Source organism: Haliaeetus leucocephalus, unplaced genomic scaffold, assembly GCF_000737465.1.
Source record: "Haliaeetus leucocephalus isolate CR32 unplaced genomic scaffold, Haliaeetus_leucocephalus-4.0 Scaffold616, whole genome shotgun sequence".
Taxonomy (NCBI): Eukaryota; Metazoa; Chordata; class Aves; order Accipitriformes; family Accipitridae; genus Haliaeetus; species Haliaeetus leucocephalus.
Genome location: NW_010973052.1, coordinates 4035267 through 4051831, shown reverse-complemented (window position 1 = coordinate 4051831; position 16565 = coordinate 4035267).

Sequence of the window (16565 nt, the reverse complement as noted above, 5' to 3'; positions counted from 1 at the left end):
TTTCATCTTGGAAAAAAATCCATAAGGCTTTGTAAAATTCCAAAAAATAAAAATATATAGTCCTGTTCCAAAGCAAAAGATACTCTACTGTAGAAACATACACTGCAATTCCTAAGTTTCAGAAGTCCCTGTAAAACACTGAAGACACACAGAATAATATGAGAGCAAAATGTGGAAGATTGCACAATGATGAATTTCAATGCTTTTTATTTTGTCCACAGAACAGAGCTTGCCTGATTACTGTGAACACAAAAGAAGCGCAGGAATATGCCAGGCCGAGGAAGCACTCTGAAAATCCTGCTGCTCTCCAGGATGGTTTATGGGAGGATAAGACCACAACTGTTGCTAACAGAAATGTGGTTCCTCTAGCAGATACTGTCACTGTCCCCTCCTTCTCATCCTCTGCTGACAGCAAATTTCCAGGGCTCTATTTTTTGACTCTTCCCTGCATTTGTACCTCTTTCTCATGCTGCTCACTTTTTCATGTCAGAGGCAGCTTGGTCCAGCCTTGTTTCTGCAGCCTTAAGGAGAACAGTTTGCTTACATGGCTGAGGAGCCTTAAACAGTCTCTACAACTGACAAAAAAAGCTTTTCCAGGAAGAACCATCTCTCTCACAGCCTCTTGCTTTCAATGTCAGCACTTCTTCTGTTTTTGAACAGTTATTACCAAAAAGAAAAAAAACCCTTGCAACCATTTTTAAGAGACTTTAAAATAAAGACTACCTCTGGTTTGAAGTGCTCACATCTGTGTGGTAGTCAGTATATGAGCAGATGTAAATTTTCCCTCATGATCTCAATAATGCTGTCAGAATCCCAGAATCATAGCTTAGGTTGGAGGGACCTCCAGAAGTCAAATTGTCCAATCCCCTGCTCAAAACAGATCTAAATAGATCAAGTTGTTCATGTCCATGCTCAGTCAACTTTGAACACCTCCAAGGATAACACAAGCTCTCTGGACATCCTACATCAGTATTTGATCACTCTCATGGTATATTTTTTTCCCCTAATATGTCTTTGGAATCTCCCATATTGCAGCTTGTTCCCATTGCCTACCATGCTATTACTATGTACCTTCAAAAAGACTCCAGCTTTATCATCCTCTGATCAGGCAGTTGTAGACAGCAGTGCAGTCTGCCCTTCTGCTTCTTTTCTCCAAGCAGAACAAATCCAGCTTTCTCAGTCTTTCCTCATATGGCTTGTGGTCCAGGTCCTTGACCAGCTTGGTGGCCTCTGTGGGACTCACTCCAGTGTATCAATAGCTATCTTGCACTGGGGAGCCCAAAACAGGACACAGTACTCCAGAAGTGGTCTTAAAAGTGCTGAACAAAGTGGAAGGATGACTTCCCTTGACTTGCTGGTGACTCTTTTCCTAATGCAGCCCTCTGCTGCAAGCACATGCTGCTGGCTGGTGGTCAACTTCTTGTCCACAACGACCCCCATGTGCTTTCCTGCAGAGCTGCTTCCTAGACAGTTGGGCCCCAGCCTGTAGTGTTGTGTGATCTTATTCCCTCCTACATGTGATACCTTGCTCTTACTGAACTTTGTGATGTTCCTTGCAACCCATTTCTTCAGCTTGTCCAGGTCCCTCTGAGTAGCAGCCCTGCCCTTCAGGATATTGACTGCTCTCTCCAACTTGGTGTTATCCACAAACTTGCTAAGGATGCGCTCTGTCCCATCGTCTGGGTTGTTACTGAAGACTTTAAGCAGCATTGATCCCCTTATTGACCCCTGAGGGACCCTATTAGTTGTTGACCATTAGCTGGACTTTGCACCACTGATCACAGCTCTTCAGGTCCACTAGTTGAAGCAATTGCCCATCCACCTTTTTTTCCGCTTATCTTACAAATTCAGTGATATGGAGACTATGGGACATTGTGTCAAAGGTCTTGTTAGACTCAAGGTGTACAACATCCACTGCTTTCCCTTGGCCACAGCACCAGTCACTTCATCATAGAAAGCAGTGAGGATGGTCAGACATGATTTCCACTTGGTAAACCTGTGCTGACTGCTCTCAATCACCTTCTTGTCTTTCATAAGTTTAGAAATGAATTCTGAGTGGATTTGCCCCATTACCTTCCTAAAGACTGAGGTGAGACTGACCAGCCTGTAGTCCCCTGAATCCCCCTTCTTGCCCTTCTTAAAGATGATGTGACATTTGCCTTTTTTCAGTTACAAGGAGCCTCCCCAGTTGCCATGACATTTCAAAAATGATGTAGTGTGGCATCACAATGTCATTAGCAAGCTCCCCCAACATAGAAATATCTATATGAAGTATATGTAATATATTTAATTTTAAAAATACAAGGTAGATTTTCTATGTTGTAAAGTATTCACCAATTCCACATGCCTTAGTTTATATATGATAATTCATAAAGCCAAGAGCTGGTGATACCAATGCTTTTCAAATAGTAAGCCCTAATTTAGTCTTTAATCAACTGCAGCCTTTTTGTCATGCTTTAATTGCCGTCATTGAAAATCAGTGCAAATTTTGTGTTCATAGGGCTAGATTCCTGCATGGGTTGATTAGTCTTAGCCCAGCACTTTACACAATAGCACAGCAGGAAATAGGAATTTCAAGCAACATTACATCATTAAACATAGTGCGTCAAAAGACTTTTTCCCTTTGCTCTGAAGTGACACTAATCTTAAATTGGGTGTCACTGCAATACCATGAAAGGTTGTTCTGCTGCTAAATATCAAGCAGACATTTAGTATTTTAGAGTATTTTATATAATTAGCGGATACAAACTATCAAAATCTACTGCAGTGATTGACCTGAATACTCTTGGGCCATTGGTTACAATGCCCAGATTTCAGCTGCAAATACAAAAAGTGAATACAATGGCTCTAACAGCCCTCTCTGGTGTATATTATGAATTGATATGGCATTCAAATAATCTGTATTAAAGCACATTCTGCATATGGGGGTTTTTCCCAGATTTGTTTGTGTGGAGAACAATTAAAAAAAAAAAACAACAAACACAACATGACAATGTCCCATATATAGAGATCATCTTTCAAATGCACTACATGCAAGGAACTAGGCAGCTTCAAGTGCCATTTCTTTGAGTAAAAAGTATACAGATCCTGGAGTTTTATGCTCCATCTCGTTCTCTAGCTATTTTTCAAAAAGATACATTTATTTGTTGAACAACTTCTGCCATCATCTTAACTGTTCCTATGCAAAAAAAAAAATAAATTACATGGATTGAACTGAAACCTATGAATCAGAAATGGCATTATTTGAAAGAATTTGATGTGCTATTGATGCATTTAGTTCTGTGTCCCCCTCACTCCACCCCAGAGGACCACAGCTTTCTTACAACAAGGCTTTCCTCCCGTGCTCTTTTCAGCCTGACCGATTCTCCCTCATGTGCTCGTATTCTTGGAACTACGAAGGGATTTTACAGTAAATATGAATGTGGCTCTTTCAGCTAAATATAATTAAAAAATGTATCAGAAGGAGTGATGTCTTCTTCATAGATTGTTAATGAAAGGCATTTGAAGTTGCAGAAATCACCAAAGAACATGAATGCAAACCATGATCCATTCTGTTCGTCTTTAGTCCAGTATGCGGCAAACAGAAGACAGGGAACCTTTTTTGCTGTTGTTCTCATTAAATAATACATCTGTTACTCAGATTCCTTCCAGAAAGGCACTCTCTGATGAAAAGAGTGGTTAAATGTCTCACAATTTTTATTCACGAAGTGAATAAATATCAGAAAAGGTGTCTCTACAGCCATATAATTCAATCCAAGGTATGGGAATGTCCTAGACGTCACACACCATGCACACACAATTACTTGCATACACTGAATACTATCCAGAGCAGTAGGAAACTCTGTTAGCATAACAAGTCCTACATGGCTCACTGAAAACGAAACCCAGGTAAGCAGATTTTCTGCCTTTGCTTTTTTTCATTATCTCTAAAGATTTGCTGACACTACAAATCATACTGCCTTAGAGAGCAGAGATCCAAGTAAAAGGTCAAATTATACTGGCTACGAGGACGAATTTGTAGTGAGCTGCTGTAAGATAAATGGTCAAACAAATGGCATTTTTCTGCTCCTCGGAGTAATAAGACTCTAGTTCTGGAAATGACTTCTGTTCCCATCACATTCACAAATATAGGCAACTTGGAGTCCCTATGAACTTCTCACACTCTCCTCTGAGAGGCAAGCGGATATCTACAAAACCAGGTCTCTCAGAAAATGGTTAAGTAGACTCAGAATTCCTCAATGATTATGTGAGCAATATTTACTGTCCTCCTGCTCTAGTACCGCCACTAACTTTTGTATCATGAGATTGGATGCTAAAGGAAACACCTAACTATCATGAGATCAGTGATAAAACCACAAGTATTAGAAACAATCAGAATAAAATGTATTTTGTTTCTTTTTTTTCCTGGATGATATCTCTTGTTAGTTTGAATGGGATGCCTTATAGTTTAATGACACAAAGCTAAAACATGCAGTATTTTTTTTGGCTCCATGGATAACTCAAAGTAGAGAGCATTGGTTCAATGTCTCACAAGTGTTAATATTCCCAGTCTGGACAAGGCCTCCTCATGACCAAGGTAAGGGCAAGAAGTCAGCACTTCAGCCGGCTTTCAATTCTGGCTTCCTAGATTTGCTCCACTCAGGTCTTGGGTTCTGCTCCAACACAAACCCTAAAGACACTCCATAGCCCCAGGCATTTATGTGCCACACTGAAGCAGCTGAAGAGAGGACGGCTCCACAACGTGTGGTTTCTTGTTCCTCATGATTCTGAGGAACCCGAGTCCTTCTGGGAGCTGTGCTCCCCGGTTGGTCCTGTACTGCCCACACATGTGGGGGAAGGAAGACCTAACATGCAGAGCTGCTGTAAGAGTTTGGTATGGTGGCAGCACATACATAAGGATAGCTAATAAATATCAGCTACAGATATACGTGGACATACAATACCATACATAAACATACAAGCTCCTTAGAGTTCTTATGCCGTAAAAGACTCAGGACAAGCAGGATGGGATTAAACTGTCATTTATCCAGTTGCAAAACCACCATGAGCCTTTAGGAGGGATACAATTAAGAAATCAAGACATACTAGCTGTGTTGGAAGGTCTGAACTTAGATCTTCAATTTCTCCCATACTGTGGAAAAATCTCACCTGAAATTTCCCACTCCATCCTCTAATCCTATTTTCTCATATTTAGTATAAAGTGATGGCTTACACTGGCAGAAATGGGATAAAGGGATGAACTGTTCTGTAATTCAAATGACATTTTACCCTATTTTATCTCTCAACAAAAACACATGCGAAGAATCTTTTTTTTTTTCCACTGGAAACACAAAGACACCGAAGTAGTCATGACACATTTGTAGTCATGAAGGTAAAAAAATGAAGTTTCCCTTATTCTTCTCCCAAACATCACTGCCTATTAATATTATAAAAAACGTTATAGGTATTAACAATATGTACATTAAATTTTATAGGGCTTTTTGTATTAAGAAATTAGTTATTTCTTTAGGAGTTCTGTATTATAAAATGTGTGTGTGCTTTTGGAGGGTAAGCATAATCTTCTCTCACTAGGCCATTACTAGTTAACACATTCTTTGTTTCCAAGTGACTGACAGTTCACTTCTCTGTTGCATTTAAGCAGTTTCATCATAGAGTTAATTGGATAAATTGTAATACATAGTATTTAAAAATGAAGAAAAATTATTTTTAAAAATCTCTTATAAGAAAACACTTGACAAGCAGGTTTTTTATCACCTCATACTTAATGTATGGCTTCTTTTGCTTTAGACATGCTGATAGACCTCTTAATCTGCAGCATGAAGCACCAGGAAAAGAAGAAGCAGGCACCGAAGTGATGTTTAGAAAAGCAGGATAAAATATTGTTCTTAATGTTCGTATTTCTTCTCTGCTATATGAGATCTAACAGCAATAAGGGCTGAATCATTTCCTATGGTTTTTCAGAGACATTAGCTGCTGGAAGGATAATGGCTATCTCTTTGTGTAGAGACAAATGGTTCAGATTTGGCTGAGGATCCTCTGGTAACTCAAGTGTTAAACTAGCTTATTTTGAAAGAATGAGTAAACTAAGCATAAGAGACCTTTTTCAGATGCCCTTATTCCAGGTAACTATTGCATAGCTTGTTATGGAGCCCCTGTAATTCTTCATCATAACTTTTTTTCATTTATATTTACTGGATTGTCACAAGCTGCAAGATTTACCTTATGAGTTTCAGAAGCCCAGGATTTTTCTTTGAAGATGCAAGCACCCTTTGTAAAAAATTCTCATCCTTAACTTTGAACTTCAGCAGCAGTCTATTATTTTTACACTTCATTTAAATGTTAATGTGTTATTTTCTAAAAATCAAACTTCTAAACTGCTGCATGATTTCCAGACTTCACAATGAAGGTTTTCATGTTGGAATGACATTTCCTCTAGTTTATACAGGAAGAAGTCTCCATAGTTACATAGAGAAAAGAAGAAGACAAGGGTTTCAGCAGAAGAAAATATACCTGTGGTCACAGCTGAGTTTTTAACTGATTAGCCACACTGAAGTAGAGGCCAGTCATTCTTAGGTTGCCTTTAGGGTTTATGAAAGGCACTTGGAAAAGACCATTTAAATCCCCCCAGCAGCCACAAAACAAGTTAGAAGCCTCATCCCAAGCTGCCTAAGTAATAGCAATCTATCGGTACAGTGGATATATTTATGCAAGACACATGTACATTTTCTAGACCCAGGTAGGTCCAAACTGCCAATGGTACTGGCAATAGTGATGCTGCCACATCTCCACACTACAGATTTCATTCTTCAGTAGGGTAGCAGTAATCATACATGGCTACTATATGGTATCTGTTCTGCTGCAGGTAAATGTGCTAAGTAAAGAAAAGTCAAGGAAAACCATCCTGGGATTTCATCCTGTCATGGTAAAATGGGAAGGAGGTCTTTTGACCTGAGTGGAATCAAGTAAAAATCTTCAGGACCTCAAAGACAATATAAAAAAAATTAGCTGACAACTCCTTTTGTTACTATTTCCTTCAATCAGAGCATCCACAAAATTTCATCTCTTTTCCTGAAACAGAAAGAAACAGTAGGAGATGTATGGAACATCTAGCTACACTCTGCATTTCTCCCTGTATTCAGGGCTCAGCTACAAGGGCACAATGGTTATGCTTCCTACACATACTTCATCCAAAAGACTGAATTCTGGAGCATCCATGAGCACAAGGTGCTTTTAGATTTCCCTGATTCCTGTGCATAGTGCTGTCACAGGAGTGTCCACCACTGTGGATATCTGCATGTGATCTGGGTGTCCAAGGTCTTATTACACAGAGGAATCTGTACACCAGTTCACCTCACCCTACAGTACATAACCAAGGTATGATCCAGTTGCCGAAAAATAGGTATTCAATGCTGTTTTGAGTAACCTGAGATATCTGAGGCTATATTCTAAGGCATGTATGACAAAGGAGCTGTGGGAAATGTGTACATTTGTGGAGAAATCCTGTGGCATTTCAGACCATTTAAAACACCTTTGCACAGGTTGGTCAATTGGACCCCTCATGTCTCATCAGCCAATTTGCTTTCAGTGCTCTGGCGGTTTTATGAGTGGATCTCTCATATATGTCAGCTTAGTCATTTGGCTCATATATGAATATTTTCATTTTGTTGTCTTAATTTAGAACTGAACCCTACTGCTAGTGACTTCAGCTGATGTCAGATTTAATCCCACCAAAGTGTCAGCACCATGCCCAGCCCTGAAAACAAGGAGTTAAGCAACAGCATATCTTCTGGTGGGCAAGAAGGACTGATAGACAGGCAGCAAGACCCCCTAGAGTTGCTTGTTTCCCTTAATCAAAACCAGCAACAAAACCAAAAGAAAAACTCATAAAAGGGGTAATTTTTGCACAGAAGTAGTAGGGAGGTGTAGTCATTATAAGCAGAATTACAGAGCCCTCTGGAAGGTAATTAAATGTTTTCTGACATACTGTGCAGTTGTAATTGAGGTCTGCTGGGGCAGAGAGGCTTTGAACAATTATTATTTACTCACTAATTCAGAAAGGTCCTGTTTATTTACAGCCATTTGGGTTTATTAAGTAACTACATAGAATATTTATAGTATCTTCAGTCTGTTCACTATTCGTTTGGAAACAAATACGGCACATCCACAGTAGGTGAGTTAAAACCCTGTATTATGTCATCAGGATGGAGGCAAGAGCCTTTTACACTGCATTTAGAGACACTCCCACACAGATCTGAATCATACTGTGTATGGAGACACGGGCAGCTCTCCCTGTTGCCTCTCCCTGACTTACTCAGAGGGGCTGCTTGTTCTCAGAACGAGGAAGATTTTCTGCAGGGAATCTAGCAAGGAATCAAGCTAAATCAGGTAGGTAGCTGACATGCAAAAATCAATGGAAATGTTTAGGATTTTAAAGCTTTGCAACATGAATAATGAAAGACTGACTTTCATTGACTAGCAATATTAATGTAGCTTTGCAACATCAATAATGAAAGACTGACACTAAAGAGCACCTCAGATTTACGCTGCTGTATTGTAGTGGGCCGTGGAGATTTGGAAGGCAATGAGTAACTCTATCAGCCACTAACCAGTTAGTTCTGAGCATGGTTCTCTACATCCTTCAAAACTAAGGGTCTGTTTGACGTGGTGTTTTCAACTTTCTCCATATTCCTAAATCACCACTTTCCTTGGAGAAAGCAGTTCAGATAATTAGTTTGTCAGCTTCATTTCACACAAACATCTTTAATACAAACACCTAGCAGTACAGCAACTACATTTAATACGTGAATGACTTCAAGTGATTAAATAAATTAACATTAATTAGCAATAATAGTTATGTCTAATGTAATTTAAAGCATGTCAGTGGGTTTTCGGTCTTTTTCTTATGAAAGAACCTCAAACCTCTAAAACTTTTTCCAACAAAATCATGGACCCCTACAAAACCAATTAAGATAACTGAGAACTGGCTTGCTTTTGCAGATCATTTAGAAGTCTGTAGTCTCCAGTGATGCAGTAACCTCAGGCTGAAAATTCACATCCAAAAGAGAAACAATTCCCAAGGTTGAGAAACACAACACAGGATAAAAACTTAATAAATTCAACTCAGGTGTCAGTGGTGGGTAGAGCTGATCTGTGGAGGACTTGACACATAATTCAGTAAAGTGTCAGGTCTCTAAGGAAGAAAAAAGAATGGTTCCCAAAATAACCAAGGGAAATACCTCCACTCTTATGAAGAAGGGAACTATTTTAAAGTTGGGCATGAGTTTTATATCGCTCATGTTCTCCCTTTAAACTACCTGTTAGGCTAGATTAAATCCCAACAACCACTCAGTCCTGACTTTTCAGTAATTTATAGCTCAAGGTTAATTTGAAACATTGCTGTGCATTCAATAGTAGGTTCTTTTCCCCAAAGATATATAACCTATATGCAAAATACCATAAGAATAGTGTCATACATCCTCTCTTTGGCTGACTGATGAAAATTTTTCTGTCCCTGGCCTATGTCTAACAGCTGGTCACTGCTCTTCACATCCATTGGCATAACTGTCCATGTAATTGCTTCCTGCCAGAATTAATTCAATGCAATTAGGACTGCAAGAGATCTACTTTAAATTGTTTAGGAGAAGGTAGATCATGTCTAATTAATTGGATTAGACAGCAGTTCCACAAGCACTTATACTGGCAGATCAAAGGTTCAGAGTCAGCATCAGCAGCTCAGTGAAGAATGGTGCAAGTGAAGCTCTACAAAGCTCCGAACACATCTGACCTCAGACGGCAGACAACATGGGAGAATCCTTCTGTGTATGCAGGTAACTAATGTGGTATGAAATCACACAGGACAATCTGCTTTTAGTCTCCTTCTTCAGGAGTAAGAACTTGAAAAAGAAGAATTGGAGTTTGGAATCTCAGCAGGAAGAACCAACATCCTTCCAGGTGACTTCCAGGCAGACTGGAGTGCTTGGGCTTGGTGACAACCTGTCCTCCAACCAGGCACCTCTGCCTGAAGGTAGGAAGTGCAGAAGCAGATGAACATAAAATATTATTACATGCTGTTGAAACACCTTCACAGTTTCCAAATGGACTCGCTCGGACTCAGCTTTGTGTAAAAGTATGAGTTCAATTTCCATTTTATTCCAAGGATTTGAGGAAAAGAAAGAAAAAAAAGTTAGTGCAAGTTTAGAAAGCCTCAGCTTAGGGTTCAGCCCACAGGTCTGATTACATTTATTCTTCTCAGGAATTTTTCTGCTGTCTACTTAGAAAAGCTAGGAGGGACCAGGATATGTCTTCAGACTCTCGTTCTTCTCCTTTACTTTTGAGACATCTAACCAAGAACAAGCTTTGCTAGTAAGCAGTAGGTAGTGTGTGTTTTATCACAGAGTAAAACTAAATCTTTCAACAGTAAGTAGGTAGACCTCAGAAGTCTAATAGTAACAGATTCAAGAGAAAGAGTCCAGCCACAAGTTCAGGATTGAAAACGTGATGTTACTACATCAAAGCTGGAGTACTGAAATGTGCGCTCTTGTAGTTCAGTCTGTCTACTCAAAGAGGGAGAGTTCCTGCTATTTATCTGTCTGTCTTTCAACAAGTTAGTGATTGCTGTATAAGTGCTTAGCTACAATTATTAAATGCACACAGGGATTCTTGGGGGTGATCTTGCTAAATCATTGTCTCATTGATGTGTCTCAAATCAAAGCCATGCTGAAGAAGTGGTAAAAACCAACAGAAGCTCCCACAACATCATTTGTTAGAAAGAGATGTGAAACTGATAAACTCTGAGGAACGACTGGCCAGATCATCCCTTACACTCTTTGCGGCGCTAAGTTCCACCTAGCTGAAGACTTTACACACAGTCCACACAGACAAAAGCCACTTGTAATTTTTATATAGAGTCTGATGGAAATTAAAATCAAAGGAAGGACTGGGGCTGGAAGTAAACTGGATTCAGGCTAAGATGATTAAATGAACTGATTGCTGGTGCTTGGTGTTTCAGGTCATTAGAGGGGGTAAGCAAACCTGGTCTGCTTCACAGGACAGAGACTTAGCTGAATTGAAGCTGGAGAAGTGTCAAGTATTCAAGTCTCAGGCTTTAGGTGACACTTGACACATTGCTTCTGATGCACAGAATAACAACCAAAACCACGTTGCTGTTCCTGGAGGAACAATGATGAGGAACATTCTGACAAAAACAGGAGGCAATGGGGCAGATTAAAATTACCTCCAGCAACAGAGCTCAGATGTTGGTGTTTACTCAAGCAGCCAATACTGAAGGTAGTACATAGAAAGCGAGTAAGGAAGAAGGAATTCCAATAGTGGCCCCATGGATTTATCAAGATATTAAGGACACAGCAAATTCTCAGCTCACTTTGCTTCTTGCTTAGGTGGCTAACTGGAGCAGAAATGTGCTCTACCGGCTGTCACTTCTGTGTCCTCTTCACTGCTGGTCATGTGTTGGTGCAGCAGATTCCAACTGCTCCTGACTCTGTTAAGGGTTAGGTTCTGCAAGCTGAACTCCATCCCTTCACTGTGTATGCAGCCTTTTGTCAAACAAAATACTTGCCCACAGCCATTGATGGACATAATGAATGAAAGCATCTATATCGTGACACAGACAGGTCTGCATTAAGTATAGATTTCCAATCTGCTGTGATCTTCACCAGGCAAAATGATGGTTTATTAAGCTATTTATTTGTTTGAATGACATTTTACACAGTTTAAATGGATTTTACTAATAATTCTTATTTTTTCTCATCTCTTTTTGAGGGAGATGATTCTCTCCCTCTTCTCTACTCTCAAGAGACCCCATCTGGAGTACTACATCCAGCTCTGGGGTCTTCAGCACAAGAAAAAAACTGGTCCTGTTAGAGTGGGTACAGAGGAAGGCAACAGAAAATGGTCAGAGGTCTGGAACACCTTTCCTATCAAAAAAGGCTGAGAGAGTTGCAGTCGTTCAGTCTGGAGAAGTGAAGGCTCCGGGAGATCTCATTTTGGCCTTTCAATATATAAAGGGGCTTATAAGAAAGGCAGAGAGAGACCTTTTTACCAGGCCTGTAGTGATGGGACAAGGGGTGGCAGTTTTAAACTAAAACTGGGTAGATTTAGATTAGATATAAGGAAGAAATTATTTACAATGAGGGTGGTGAGACACTGGCACAGGTTGCCCAGAGAAGTTGTGGCTGCCCCATCCCTGGCAGTGTTCAAGGCCAGGTTGGATGGGGCTTTGAGCAACCTGGTCTAGTGGAAGGTGTCCCTGCCCATGGCAGGGGGGTTGAACTAGGTGATCTTTAAAGGTCCCTTCCAACCCAAACCATTCTATGATTCTATGCTTCTTTTCCCTGTTTAGGGATAAATTTACCAGCTGTTGACAACCCAGGAACACTGTATGTTAGACTCCAAATTGACAATTCTGAGTTTCATTACTCTGGAACAATTTCTTCTCATTGTCTGTCACCGTCAAACAGCTTTTGTCATCACAGCCAGTGGCTTACTGACTAATAGTGCTCTCACCCTACATAAGAGGACTGCAATAATTTTTTGAGGAATAACACCACAGCTTTGAAACCACATACATTTCCAAACAATGGAGACCTTCACACGGATACTACTTTCATAATCACTCAATTAATAGTTATGGGAGGGAGCTTGCAGACCACTTGTCAACCACCAGAGAATATGAGCACTACTTTTTTGCAGAGATTCAAAATGAAGCATGTCCCGTGAGTAACTTCTGGCATTGTCATTCCCAGCTCAGAAGCCTTCACAGTACTGGACATTGGGCAACACACTGTTGGGTGGTTATCAGCCCCTTAGCCAAATTTATTATACCTTGCCTCTACTTTTTACTACTTGGCTAAAGCAAAATGAAAATAAAAGCTTGCCTTTATAAATAAACTGTAAGAAGGAACCATTACTCTCTTCAATTCACTTCTCTGTAGGTGGAAAACAGCTATACCTATCTAAAACAACAGAAAAATGTCACATGCCATCACACCCTAAAGCAGTCCAAATCTCCTTTTCTCTTGTGCTACGTGTGAGATCCAAACAAAACTTTCTCTAGACCAAGCTGCTCGCTAGGCCTTCCCAAGGGGATACCCCACCTCTCAACAAAATTATTGTGGTACTTTTTATGTTCTTTAGATTATCAGAGATTTTATACATCAGCTCATCCAAAGGTGCCATTTTAGGTCATGTCTGCAAAAGGATGCAATTAGATATTAGGATGTGCACTAAAAAACCTGCTGTGAGAGAAGAGACTAAAAATATAGAGTTGTATGACATCAGCTGCTGATTTAGAAACAGCGAATGGACCATCAGATAGTAGAAGAGGAAGGAAAAAAGGAAAGCTGTTATTTCAAGTGCTCTTTACCAGGGCACATACAAGGCTTCTCTACAGTTCAGGGACATTGGTCTCTTTAAAGAATCAGGCCCTCTGCCTTTGCCCAAAAAACTCTCCACCATAGTAGTGGATCAAACCATGTTCTTTATACAGCATTTCCCCCCTTGCCATCTCCAAAAGCTTTTATGGGGGGGGGGGGGGAGTGGTGGTGTCATGTCTTTTTATGACATGAGCAATATCTTTTCTTGGTTTTCAGTCAGAAAACTTCTGGTATTGCAGTAAAATACAGCCAATTTCAATACACTACAAAAAGCTATTGAAATGCTGTCTAATGCTGCAGTTACTGAACTTTATTAAAGACAAATTTACTCCATGATGTATCTGATGCAATAAAATGCTTGTTTGATGGAGTTCTGCTTGTGTATTTCTGTCCTGTCTTGTTTAGCTGCTAGATATTAAATATCAGCCAGACTTTCAAACTATCTTCCAGAATACAAAGTCTCATTTTGCCCTGATCATCTAGAGGTGCTCCCAGTAGGGAACTAACAGTTCACCAGCAGTGAAGCAAATGAGACCAAATCAACTTCTTGCTTGCTGCTATTCACAGCTACATTGAATACTTCTCATTTTCATTCTTCATCTTCATATAGGAGGGATTGGGCTGTAAATCATCATTGTTATAATTTGGTTCAGACCAGACTGTACACGAAGCTTCCAGAACATAGTAAGACAAGTCTTTACTCACAGATGAGCACACTGGATACAAAGGAGGTTTGCAGACAAAAGGATGCAATCAAATGATGTACTTTCAGGCTGAAATGTTAGTGGTATAATTGAAAAGAAAAGAGCCACAACTCTTCTTTGCCTCTTTGGCACCAAGCTAAATAGAGAGCTCAAGTCTCAAACCAGGCTTCTAGAGTAAACGTATATTTGGTCTGAAGGTCAGCTCTGGCTGAGACAGTAAGCTGCAAAGCTTCAACATGCCATGGCTCTGAACTTTGCAGCCTCTCAAGGACAGCACACGTGAGCTGGGTACACTTACTAAACAGAGGAACAGCAGAGAAGCTGCAGCCCTGTGGGGAACAATGTCTGCTCTTCATTCACTCTTCTGACACAGAGGTGATAAGTGGCTGTGAGTTTTTATAGCAAAACAAAGCACGAAAATAAATAACATTTTTAGCCCTGCATTTACATTCTTCTGTTAGTACCATGCTGACACGCTTTGCAACTTGTCTTATTTTTGTGACTGCTTGGCCTTTATGAGGTTTTTGTTCTTCAGTTGTCATGGCATTCAAGGGGTCTAGTCACATCCAGAGAGAGTGAGGTGCTGTAGTACAAATGCACAGAAAAAAGAGGGTCTTGTCCTACAGAGCTACCTGTTAAAATAATTACTGAGAAAAGGAGCTAGCAATCACTTACTATACTTATTTTTTTTCTTCTTTGGACTTTTACACTATTAAAACAGGGTAGTGGCTTTATTCATTTTAGTAACTTATCAGAAAAATGCATTAACCTGAAATTAACCTGAAAGCCCACGACAACTGGGTGGAAAAGCCTTCCACAAAGCAACAAAACCAATGCTGGAAGAGAATGTAGCAATTTGACTGGAACCAAGAGTCATTGAAAGGGCAGGAGATATAGCCAGGGACCTGCAGCTGTCTATAGCTGGAAACATCAGAAACAGTCACAACGTCTTGATAAACAACTCACTGTTTAATAAGGTGCCAGTTCAATTTTAGAAACCTAAGTCTCTCTCCTGTTATCACTCAGCATGAAACAAAAATTTTACCTCACTGTACGTGGCATTATAAATTGCTTAGTGTTTTTATATTATGTCTCCAGTACTTGTTTACACCTCTGATTCAGAGCAGTTCCTTTATCTTACTTTTTATGTATGACCACATTCCTAGACTGCCAACAATGAATGCTGTTGCTAGTCACTATAAAAATAGTTGTGATCATCCAAAGAATGTTCTTTTCACTCCTAACTATTAAAAAAATGAAAAGTATGATTGTAATTTGGAGAAGAACAATTTTTATGAAATTTCCAGCAGCTTTGAGCAGGTTGAGTTAGCATAAGAACAGCTCCCTCTCTTTAAGTACTTCATAAGCACCTATACTGCTAAAACCAGTATTTTCCTACCCAGCCTGAATGATTCTGTTCAAGTGTTGAGAAAAGGGGAGGTTTTTCAGACTGCACCATTTAGCTGTCTTAGTACTTAAGGACAAAGGGAGTAAATGTTGTTTGCTATGTCTCATAACTGAGACATTTATTTAAGAGCCTAAATATGAAAGTAAAATTTAAATAACCAGACTAAACTGGTCAGTTGTACATCAGATTCTTAGAGGCTTGATTCTCAGTAACCTCTCAGAGGACTTAGGGAACACATGCCTGAAAGACATATGCCTGGGCCACTGAATCCAGCCCCTCGTTATCCCACATGCCTTCTCATACGCCTTTCATAATGACATATGTGGTCTTAAAATAAGCTGGGAGTTTGTCCCTGTGACTCATGTTTGAAGGCTTTTCTAGCACTGGTGGCAAGAAGCCCTCCTGTGCAGACCCTATGACACTCACTAGTTTCTAACCGTTTGTTGTGTTTGGTAGCATCATTCAGTCAGCAGCAGAACTGGAAAAAGAGTCTTCAGATCATTTTGATTTTTGAAAATGCTGAGGTGTTTTAGTCTATTGTGGATTTGGATTAAGTCAGTGGAAAACTCCTCTTACTCCAGCTGAAGCAAGTTAGGGAAGTCTTTTTGAAAAGTCCAGCTTTGAACTTTAAAAATCTGACTGTAAATGCATAGCAGGCTGAATATCCTGAAGTGGTCAAATCATGTAGCAAACTATTAAGAAAACTTAATAACCTTCACTCCCTTAGGTACATATATTAAAGATCTTTTCTGGTTGTATAAGCTCAGCTTCACTCTGTGATAGCTCTTTGCCTATTAGCTATGGAGCAAGAGTTGTTCTGCTCTACCTTGCACGCTTATTCCTCAGTAATGGCCTTGTGCTGAAAAGGCAAACTAGAAAATACTATATCCACATTTAAAAACTAAGGCATTGGGAAGTAAGCAGTTTATGAAAGTCAGGTAGAAAAAAGACTGGAACAGACAAGTCTTGATTCCTTTGTATAAGAGAAAGCATCCCCAGTGCTTTCAGATTAGCCAAGGCCACACTGCAAGTGTTGTACATTTACAGAACTGCACAGCCTTT